Genomic DNA, 11,223 nt, shown 5'->3' on the forward strand with positions numbered 1-11,223 from the left:
GGAACATTGTTAAATTCATTCTATGAAGCTATAGTCACTCTGATGCTTAAAGCACATAATGATTCAGCAAAGAAAGAAAATTACAGACCAATTTCCCTTGTGAACATTGATGCAAACATACTCAATAAAATACTCACAAACTGAAACACACTAAAAAGATCACCCACCATGATCAAGTAGGCTTCATCCCAGGGATGCATAGATGGTTCAACATATGAAAATCAGTCAATGTAATCCACCATATAAACAAATTGAAAGACAAAAGCTATTTTGAAAGACAAACCAAATTGAAAGACAATAACCATCTTATTAGATGATGAAAAAAGACATTGACAAAAATCCAACACTCCTTCATGATAAAAGTCTTAGAGATAAAGGGATACAAGGGAAATACCTAAACACAGTAAAGACAATTTACAGCACACTAATAGCCAAAATCAAACTTAGTGGAGAGAAATTCAAAGAAATTCCATTAAAATCTGAAATAGGAGAAAGTTGTTTACTCTTTCTGTATTTACTCAATATAGTATTTTAAGTTTTAACTACAGCAATGAGACAATTGAAGAAGATCAAAGGGATACAAATTAGAAAGTAAGAAGTAAAAGTACTATTATTTGAAGATGATATGATAGTATATATGAGCCTCCAAAAATTCTATGAGAGAACTCCTGCAACTGATAAACACCCTCAGTGATGTGGATGGATACAAGATTAACTAAAAAAAATCAGTAGCCCTCCTATATACAAATGACAAATGGGTTGAGAAAGCATGGAAACAACACCCTTCACAAAAGCAAAAATAATATAAAATATCTTGGTGTAACACTAGCCAAGCAAGTGAAAGACTTGTATGACAAAAACTTCAAGTCAAAAGAAATTGAAGAAGATAGCAGAAGATGGAAAGATTTCCCATGCTCATGGATTGGCAGAATTAACAGAAAAACTGCCCATCTTTCCAAAAGCTATCTATAAATTCACCATAATTCCCATCAAAATTTCAACACAATTCTTTACAAACCTTGAAAGAACAGTACTTAGCTTCATATGGAAAAACAAAAACCCAGGATAGCCAAAATAATCCTATACAATAAAAGACCTTCTGGAGATATCACCAACCCTGATTTCAAGCTATACTATAGAACTATAATAATAAAAGCCTCATGGTATTTGCACAAAAACAGTCATGTTTATCAGCGGAATTGAATGTAAGACCCAGACATAAATCCACACATGGACAACTGATTTTTAAAATAAAGAATCCAGAATTATGCAATGGAAAAAGATAGCATCTTCAACAAATGATGCTAGTCAAACTGGATGTCTGCATGTAGAAGAAGGCAAATAGATCCATATTTATCACCCTGAACAAAATTCAAGTACAAGTGGATCAAGGACCTCAACATTAAACCAGACACACTGAATGTGATAGAAGAGAAAGTGTGGAATAGTCTTAAATATATTGGCACAGGAGACAACTTCCTGAACAGAATAGCAACTGCACAGGCACCAAGATCAACAATCAACAAATGGGACCTCAAGAAACTGAAAATTTTCTGTAAGACAAAAGACACTGTCAATAAGACAAAATGGCAGCCGATAGAACAGGAAAAGATTTTCACCAACCCCACACCCCATAGAGGGCTAATATCTAAAATATATAAAGAACTCAAGAAACAATAAATCAACAAACCAAAAAATCCAATTGAAAATAAGGTATAGTTCTAAACAGAATTTTCAATAGAGGAATCTCAAATGGCTGAGAAACACTTAAAGAAATGTTTGACATCCTTAGCCATAAGAGAAATGCAAATCAAAACAACTTTTAAATTCACAAAACAGACATGTTTATCAGTGGAATTGAATCAATTACACAAGTTAAAATGGCTAAGATAAAAAACCAAGTGACAGTTCATGTTGGCAAGGAAGTGGAGCAAGGAGAGCCCTCCTCCATTTCTGGTGGAAATGCAAACTTGTGCAGCCACTATGGAAATAAATATGGCTGTTCCTCAGAAAATTGGGAATCAACCTTCCTCAAGACCCAGCTATACCACTCTTGGGTGTATACTAAAAATACACTCTATCCTACCACAGGGATACTTGTTTAACTATATTCATATAGGTTTTATTCATAATAGCCAGAAACTGGAAATAACCTAGATGTCTGTCAACTAAAGAATGGATAAAGAAAATGTGGCATATATACACACTGGATTATTATTCAGCTGTTAGAAAAAGTTACATCATGAAATTTGCAGGTAAATGGATGGAATTTATAAAAAAAATCACTCTGAGTGAGGCAACCCAGGCCCAGAAAGACATACATTGTTTGTGCTCACTTATAAATAGATATTAACTATTAAGTGAAGGATGACCACACTATAATTCACAGACTCAGAAGCTGAGTAACAAAGAGGGCTCTAGAGGAGGGATGCACAGATCTCTCTGGGAAGGGGAAATGGTATAGATTTTTCAGGTGGACTAGGGATGGTTGGAAATGGGAACAGGAGGGATCAGTGGGGCAGGGAATGAAGGAGGGAGAGAATACTGGGAGACATGAATGGAATTGAGGAGCATTTGGAGGGCAATGTGGAAACCTAGCACAGTACAAACTTCCTGTAACCTATGAGGATGGCCACAGTAAGAACTCCTAGGAATGGAGGATATATCCTGAACTGTACATGTAACCAGACAAGGCTCCCAGTAGTGGGGCTAGGATACCAACCCAGTCACAAATCCTTTGACCCACACCTGTCTTGCCTGCAAGATGTGCCGAAGCAATGATAGCTCAGAATTTTTGGGACTGGCCAAACCAATGACTGGTCTAACTTGAGGTCCAAACCATGCGAAGGATCTCATGTTTAATGTTGCCGGGATGCCCAGGAATTGGAAACAGGATGGCTCAGAACTGAACAAGACTTCCCCTCACTCAAAGTCAATGAAATGATGCTTAACAATATTCTGCTATACTTGTAGGTTGGTGGCTAGCCCAATAGTCATCAGTGAGGCTTCTTCTGGCAGCTCATGGGAACAGATGCAGAGACCCATGCCCAAATATTAGGCAGAGCTCAGGGACTCTTACAGAAGAGAGGGAGGGAGAATTGTAGGAGTTGTAGAGGTGTGGCACTGGCTCAACAAGAGGGAAATATACCTGGCACTGGAAACCTAGCCAGCTACTCAGGTCTTATGAAGCCATGGATCTTGGAGCAGACCTACAGTGGTCACTTCACACAACCAGAATGATTCCTGACTACATTATAAACATTTGTCCTTAAGCCCACAGATAAGTGTAGTCCTCACCCCTCATCAAGGAAAATTCTCTTTGCAGCAAATAGAGACCATTACAGAAGACTACAACCAATCAAAATGCAGAATCGTGGAGCCTAGTCCCAATGGGTGGATCTACAAAACACCTCCTGCAGGCAAGGCTCAGGGAACACTGCAGAAGAGAAGGCAGAAAGACTGCCAGAATAAAAGGATCAGGGAATCTGCTGTGAGATTGAGTTTCCTAGTGATATCAAAAGCTATATTCATAACATCTCATCAACATGACTTCCTAAACACAAGCTGAACAAGAAAAACAATGGATATGACAAAGTGGAGGAGGGAAAGTCCACAAGACCTCAATCCTACTAAAAAAACCCAAAAACCAAAATAACAACAAAACAAAACAAAACAAAACAAAACAACTGTAGAAAACGGAGGAAAGCTGGAAGCAGGAGAAGTGATCTTCCCTAGGAAAGAGCACATCACCAATTTGATGTCCAGTGCCAAACACACAGTCCTGGAAACATACATACTAGCAATGTTACACAGACTGAGCAGGATACACACACACACACACACACACACACACACACACACACACACACACACACGTACGCATATAGCGATCTATGAAAAACTGGCCATGAATTTGAAAGACATCACTAGGGTTACATGGGAGGATTTGAAAGGAAGAAGGGAACGGCAAAACAAGGTAATTATAGTATAATTTGAAAAATAAAACAAATAATTTAAAAGAGATCAATCTGAGCATGGTCACCAGTTACTGGTGTTTTTGCCTGTGATGCCCACAAGAAGGGAACTAAGAGATCTTTGCCTCCCTAACCGCATCATGAAGAAAGTGTTCAGACATACTGTTCAGAAATTAGGCAGGAAGTGTTAGGCGCCCAGGGAAACCTGGGTTGTTTCCCCAGGCACATACAGAACATTTCTTAAAGAAATTCTGAAAAATTTAGAGCTCTCAAACACTTTATGTAATTACAGAGAGCATACAATAAAAGAAATGTATATTTGTGACATGGGGGAAAAAGTACAGCATGCCAAAGCATGTATTTTTTTTAAATTCAGACCAATAATATTCATGAAAATTGAATGAAACCATGGCCACATATTTCTTTCCATACCTATTTATTATTAGGGTAGAATATAACTTTTGAATGTAGTCCAGAAACTGGAAGCCTGCCTGAGGCTTCCCTCAGTACTCAGAATATATCATTTTGGTGATTTTATGATTGGAAAGGCAATATTTATGTTTTTCTTCATAATATTTATTTTTATAAAGAACATTATGTGAACACATTATATTGTGCACTAAGAGATGATTTTCTCATGTAATATGATTCAAGCATGATGGGTTTACTTTTGAGTTTTGCCTATTTTGAGCCAGGGTCTGTGTGCAGCTCAGAATGGCTTCAACCATTTTCTGTAGTCCAGAGTAGCCCATGAGCTCTTAATCTAGGATCATGGTGATATAGTTACAGATGTAAACCCCCAAACTGGGCTTCAAAACATTGTTTTAAGTTACATACAACATTTTTACTTAGTTATAGAAAAATATAATGTAATTTGTGCATTCAGCATTAGCCTGTCTGTCTAGCAGGACTCTACATTGTTGTTCTGCTCCTTAGATCATGTGTTCCATCCATATTAGGATTAAGCATCCAAAATGCATGATAAAAATAACCATCTAGCCAACATTAGTAGTTCTTTTGGCTCCAGTCTTTCATATGATCAAGAAGCATGCATGTCACACCAGGACTTGGAATGAACTTTGCTGTTCAAGGAAAATTTGAATTCTTCCTCTTTTAGGTGCATTAGAGTATAGTGTTATAGTATATAGCATTTTTTTAACGATGTAAATTACAGAATATGGATCTGGTTGATACAGAAGTAGATGTAGGTGATGTGTCCTAAAATGCATTCTTTTCTCTTCCCATCTCAAATTCTCCTTCTTCCAGAAACCCTAGATCGAGTGGGTATGAACCATATTCTTTTCCCACAGTGATAATGTGTAATCTCATTCCAACAATCATAAAATAATCATTTGAAATTTGAAAATATGAGCCAAACATGGGGAAAGTGTCTGTTTGGGGTATAGTGTAAATACTAATGAATGTTTTTCCTGCTTGGGGATTTGAGTTTTAGAACACCATACTTTAGAACTATTAGTACATTCTTTATACAATTAGAAGAGGCCATATTAAACGGAGTCAAAAAGAAGTCAATAAGAGTGAGAAGCCCTTGAAGAAAGCCACTAACACCGTGGTGTACCAGAAAGCAAGAAAACACATTTGTAGCAAGGAATAGGGAAGTCATAGTGGCGTGGTACAAACTATATACATTCATGTTGATTTATACCACTTTCAGGGAAGGAAGCTTAAAATTAACATTAGGTTTGAGAGACTTAAAAACTCACAGGTATTTAGGTATCTGCAAGAGAAACATATGTAATTAAAGACTTTGTGAATATATTTTCTTACTGATTTTATTCCTAAAATCTACTCAGTCACTGAATATTACTATGATCATGTTTTGCAGAAAAAACTTGCCATCAGTGCCCTACCATCCTGCATCTCCTCAGAGATTTATACCACGTATCTATGCTATTCCTTCAGATAGGAAATGCACATTTCTAGTTTCTGCCATGTTCTTATATTCTGAAGATTAAATACTGTAATGAATCCAGCTTGATAAATCACATGCAAATAACAGTGGCATGAGGTGTGTCCTCTTCAACATTGCCCCTTTACTGTTTCATGATCGTTTTCTGTATAAGTGGGGAAATATACATAAACACCCACCCCATCTAAAAACTGTAAGCTATCCTTTGTTATTTTCTTTCTGTGTTCCTGAAAAAAGAGAAAGGAAGTAGGGAGTTCTATATTTAAAAGATACCCAGTAAGCCAGGTGAGGTGGTGCACACCTTTAATCCCAGCACTAGGGAGGCAGAGGCAGGAGGATCTCTGTGAGTTCGAGATTAGCCTGGTCTACAAGAGCTAGTTCCAGGACAGCCTCCAAAGCCACAGAGAAACCCTGTCTCAAAAAACAAAACAACAAAACAAAAAAAAAGATATCCAGTAGTTTAGAAGACAGATGTTTAGGAACAGGGAATGAAGGCAATGGAGAAAGGGGAATGGTTTTGACCACTGGGTTGAAAAAAATGGATGAACTAAAGTGGTGCATGTGGTGAAGAATAAGCAAACAGATTTGGAAAGTACTTACTTCACTCTGTAATGTACTGAGGTTGTTATATTTGAGAAATTCAGATGAATACCTCTAGAAAACAGCTATGCAGGAGATTCTTGGATAGGAAAATAAAAGCTGGATAGGAAAATAAGTGACAGTTGATCAGTAGCATGTATATCAAGAAGAGAATGCATGTGGTTGACACCATGAATAGTATTGAAGTGTCACTGAAAACGTATTGTCAGCATACGGAAAAAAATAAGGAAACATAATGGCTGGAGAGTCATGAATGACCGCAACATCTACAATTTAGAATGAATTGGTATTAGATTCTGTTTTCAGAACTAGGAACTTAAATGTCAAAAGGAATCTGTTAGATCCAACATTTAAAGCACGTTAGTGTCTTTAATAAGATGATTGCAACAGCAGGGGTGGAAGCTAAAGCATACTTTGAATGTTCCATCAACTAAATGTAGTAAGTTTCTAACACATTAAGGTAGGATGTCATCATTGATCTTCCTTATTTTCCTCCTTTCTTTCCTGTGCCAGAGAACAAGAACACACAGAGGTACCGGCTGTGGTTTAGTGCAGGTTACTTGTTCTTTGTTACTTGTTTTAAAAGTAACAGCACATACTGGAAAATAGCAGGGTACTTCTATTTTCCTAGCATTGAGCTAAGACAGTAACTTTCATTTCCCTCTTAGTGGTCACTAAATCTCAGATGGAAGTAGAAGCGGAGTATAATGCACAGCTGTTTATTTCTAACCAAAGAAGTTTGGTTTCTTAGTTCTTGGTTTCATCCTGGAATAGCATAGTTTAACTGTGTTTTAACTACTGCTTCTGTTACATTTTATGGAACTTAAAGTCTAAATAATTCCAAATAAATTTCTGTAGCAAACGGGTTGTTTTATATTGTGACAACTTTGGAAGACAGATTTTAAAGAGTCCTGTCCATTGAATAAAGTCAACATTAACTATATAAATAAGCAAAAATTGATGAGTAAAAACTGTTCATAAGAATCAAGAAAAAAAACCATGATCTAATTGTGAGAGCTTGGAGATAAAAACATCTACTTTGTCTAGTATAAAATTTGTTATATTTTAAATAAAAAAACAAATGATTGTTAAATTTTCTGGCTACCATAGTTTCTGGTTATCTGCAATAGGGGAAGAACCCACAAAGCCTCAACCCAACACAAAGAACTGCAGGCAACTGAGGGCATCTGGGAGTGAAAGAGACAGCCCCCTCCAGGAAAGAGCACACCAACTGGTTGTCTAGTGCCAAGGGGTTATATTTAGGAATATATAATATATGTACATATACATACATGCATGTACAATTAGTGAGAAAAGAGGCCATGGATTCGAAGGATAGTAGAGAGATATGTGAGGGGTGATAGAGGAAAGGGAGGGAAGGGAAGAAATGTTGTAATTAAATTATAGTATCAAAAAGAAAATTAAAATATTTTGTAAAATATGATTCAGATATTTTAATGGAATAATGAACAATAGTTTTTCCTTTCTTAAATTTATTTTCATGATCTTTAATGTTAACTTTCATTACAAATGTAAAACCTATTCATTATTTCCTCAGAATTTAATTTCTGATCCCTAGTGGACTCTAAAGTTCAGGTATTTGGGAAATTGTCTTGAATAATATTCAATAATCAAACTCGAAGTGTGTTAGTAAACTCTGGTATAATCTCAATGTAATTACTGAGAATAGTATTCTATTTCCTAGTAGAGTTTATATCTGAAAGTGAACAAATAAAAATACTAAATGTTTGGGAAGCAAATTAAGATGATGTTTATCATTGGTCAGTAAAAATGCATTTCTTGGATCATAATAGATAATGTATATACATTATTGAAACTCAGAAGCAAACTAAATAAATAAAGGCTAAAATGCTATATATCATCAATATTTATAGATAAAATGCATCATTATGTATTTACAGTTTAGATTGAATCATTTTAATTCTTAAACATGTTTGACTTTTTTTAAGGCTTTAAGTATTAGACCAAATCCTGTTTAATATCATAGATGGACCATTGAATTCCTAATGCAATGCTTAATTCTTAACATAGCCAGCTTATTTGAAGGCATTAAAGACAGTAATGGATAGAAGAAAACTTGAGCCTGAAATGAAATCAAAGTAATTACAAATTATCTTCATTTCATTTTACCTGAATTTGTTCCACTTTCTCCTATATAAGGTGTACTGACTCCTTAAATATGTCTTGAGACGATTGCTGTAAGGTGTTAGTACAGATGTTTCTGCTTCCTTGCTATGTGTGTGCAGGCTAAGCACCAAGTGGACTCAAAAAAAAAAAAAAAAAAAAAAAAAACATGACGCTGGGTGTTGGTGGCAAACGCCTTTAATCCCAGCACTCGGGAGGCAGAGGCAGGCGGATCTCTGTGAGTTTGAGGCCAGCCTGGTCTCCAGTGAGTGCCAGGATAGGCTCCAAAGCTACACAGAGAAACCTTGTCTTGAAAAACCAAATAAATAAATAAATAAATAAATAAATAAATAACATGGAAAATAACCATGATCCAAAAAAACCAAAGAAATACCAAAATAAGAACATCTATCAAAGTCACGATATTATGTTCATATTAAAAGGTTCACTTATCTTCTCACTGAGAAATTTACATCTCAAATAGATATATTTCAAATGTAAGATGTCAGAAAGTTAAATTCACAGAACTTAGCTTCTGATGACATTGGTTGATATTTTAGTTTAAGTGAGAGGTTTAGAGGATTTCTAGAAAAAGCTCCTTGTTTGTCTATTTCAGTACTCATTTGAAAAAGATATTAGAATATCCCCCTCTTACACCAAAAAGGAGTAATCTGTATATAGGGAACAAAAACCACAATGAAATCAATGACTATTCTGTCAGTGCTGTCAAATCAAACTCTATCTACCTACACTCAAGCAGTTTTCTTCTGCTAGAGGAGTTTATACAAAGATAATTTTGTAGCAGGCTTGCTGTCTAATGAGATAGCTAAAGGAAGAAAATAAGTTAATTTCAAGAGTGCTTAGGATTGTAAGTATAACTTTTAATTTCTAAAAATGTACTTTTTACAAGTTCTCTTGCTTATAGGCTCATTTGTGAGAGATTTGCTGATGAAACAGGAGCTCAAGATAAGCAGCAAATTCAGAGTCAGGAGGCTCAGTCTTCCTAGCCTGTGTTTATTCACTTGTTTTTTCCATAAACTGTCCAAAGCACTCTCCAACGTAATAATGCTATGTTTTACATATTATGGACTTATTATGAAATGCCTAGTGCCATTCTCAATTTGTTCATAAATCACAATTGTGACTCAGAGTCAAGAGATAAAATTGTATATTTATTGAAATGAGTAATAAGTGACACTGAAGTCCTTAGAAGGTGTGTTCCTAATGAGACTAGAGAAGAAATAACGGCTATCTAAATTTGATTGTAAGCAATAGAAAATAATTAAGTTATTTATCTTATCCAATGTGGGGAGCCACAGCCCCAAGATGGCGCCTGGCTGGATGCCAGGGAGATCAAGCTTAGCTGTAAACAAGCCTTATTTGGAAGCGCTTAGTGGATCTGGTGTGCCTCCTCCAGCTGTGACCTATCCAGGATCGCCAGGTAGCATGAGCTAATTGGGTAATGAGCTTGCCAGAGGGCTGGGAGAGATATAGAAGCAGAGAGAAGAGTAGCAGGAAAAGCTGATGTACAAAGTTACTGAATAAACTGCTTGAAGAAGAGTCGTGGTCGTGTCCTTCTTGCTGGTCGAGACAGGCGCGACAAGATCCAGAGCGTAGATATTGATCTTAAACCAAAATACAGTTATTTAAATGATTGAGTTACACATTAGGATCCAAATGAATGAGTTTTGAAAGTTCTAGCATGTTCTGGAGTCTCTAAAGAAAGGAACTTGGGCATGATCCTGGAAGTAACATGCCAGATCCCAACGCTCATTAACACTTCTTTCTCAGCAGCTATCTTTGTAGAATACCAGCAGGCTTTCTCAAGACAAGGCTCCCTTCAGAGCTACATCATAAAACTGACATATTAAAATTAAAATGCAAGTAATGTCAGAGGAGACCGCAAAGAGCAATCCCAGTGCTGACAGTATTTGTCTAAACTACATGAGTAGAAGTTTCTTGTAGACACCAACCTATCCTATTCAAGAGAGCCTAAGAATAGGATCTGTCAAGGCTATCTAAGAGAGCATGACTGTTATTTCCAAGGTTCCCAAAGAATTCTTGAAATTAAGCAGTTTTAATTTCTCGTTCCCAGGGAATGATATATAATTATAGTTTAGAAGACCCAGTGTGTCCTAGAGTTCAACTTAATGATTTTAAAACAACTTCATATTTGGGATGCATGATAAGTTCTCCACTCATTTTTTTAAAATTATTCTTCTCTTCAACAATATATCCTGACCACAGCCTTCACTCCCTCCCCTCCTCCTAGTTCCACCCTCAACAACCCCTCTCACCCAGATCCACTGCTCTTCCATTTCCCTTTAGAAAAGAACAGGCCTCCCAGTGTTTTCAGTGTTATCAGCTGAATACAACATAACAAAACACAGTAAGACTAGGCATAAGCCCTCTTTTCAAGGTTGAATGAGGCAACCCAGTAGGAGGAAAAGGGCCCCGTGAGCAGGCAAAAGAGTCAGAGACACCCCCTACGCCTACTGTTAGTAGTCCCACAAGAACCCCAAACTAAACAACCACAGCATGTATGTAGAAGAATTAGTGCAGGCCCAAGCAGGA

The sequence above is a fragment of the Cricetulus griseus genome, chromosome 6, assembly GCF_003668045.3.
Source record: "Cricetulus griseus strain 17A/GY chromosome 6, alternate assembly CriGri-PICRH-1.0, whole genome shotgun sequence".
Lineage (NCBI taxonomy): Eukaryota > Metazoa > Chordata > Mammalia > Rodentia > Cricetidae > Cricetulus > Cricetulus griseus.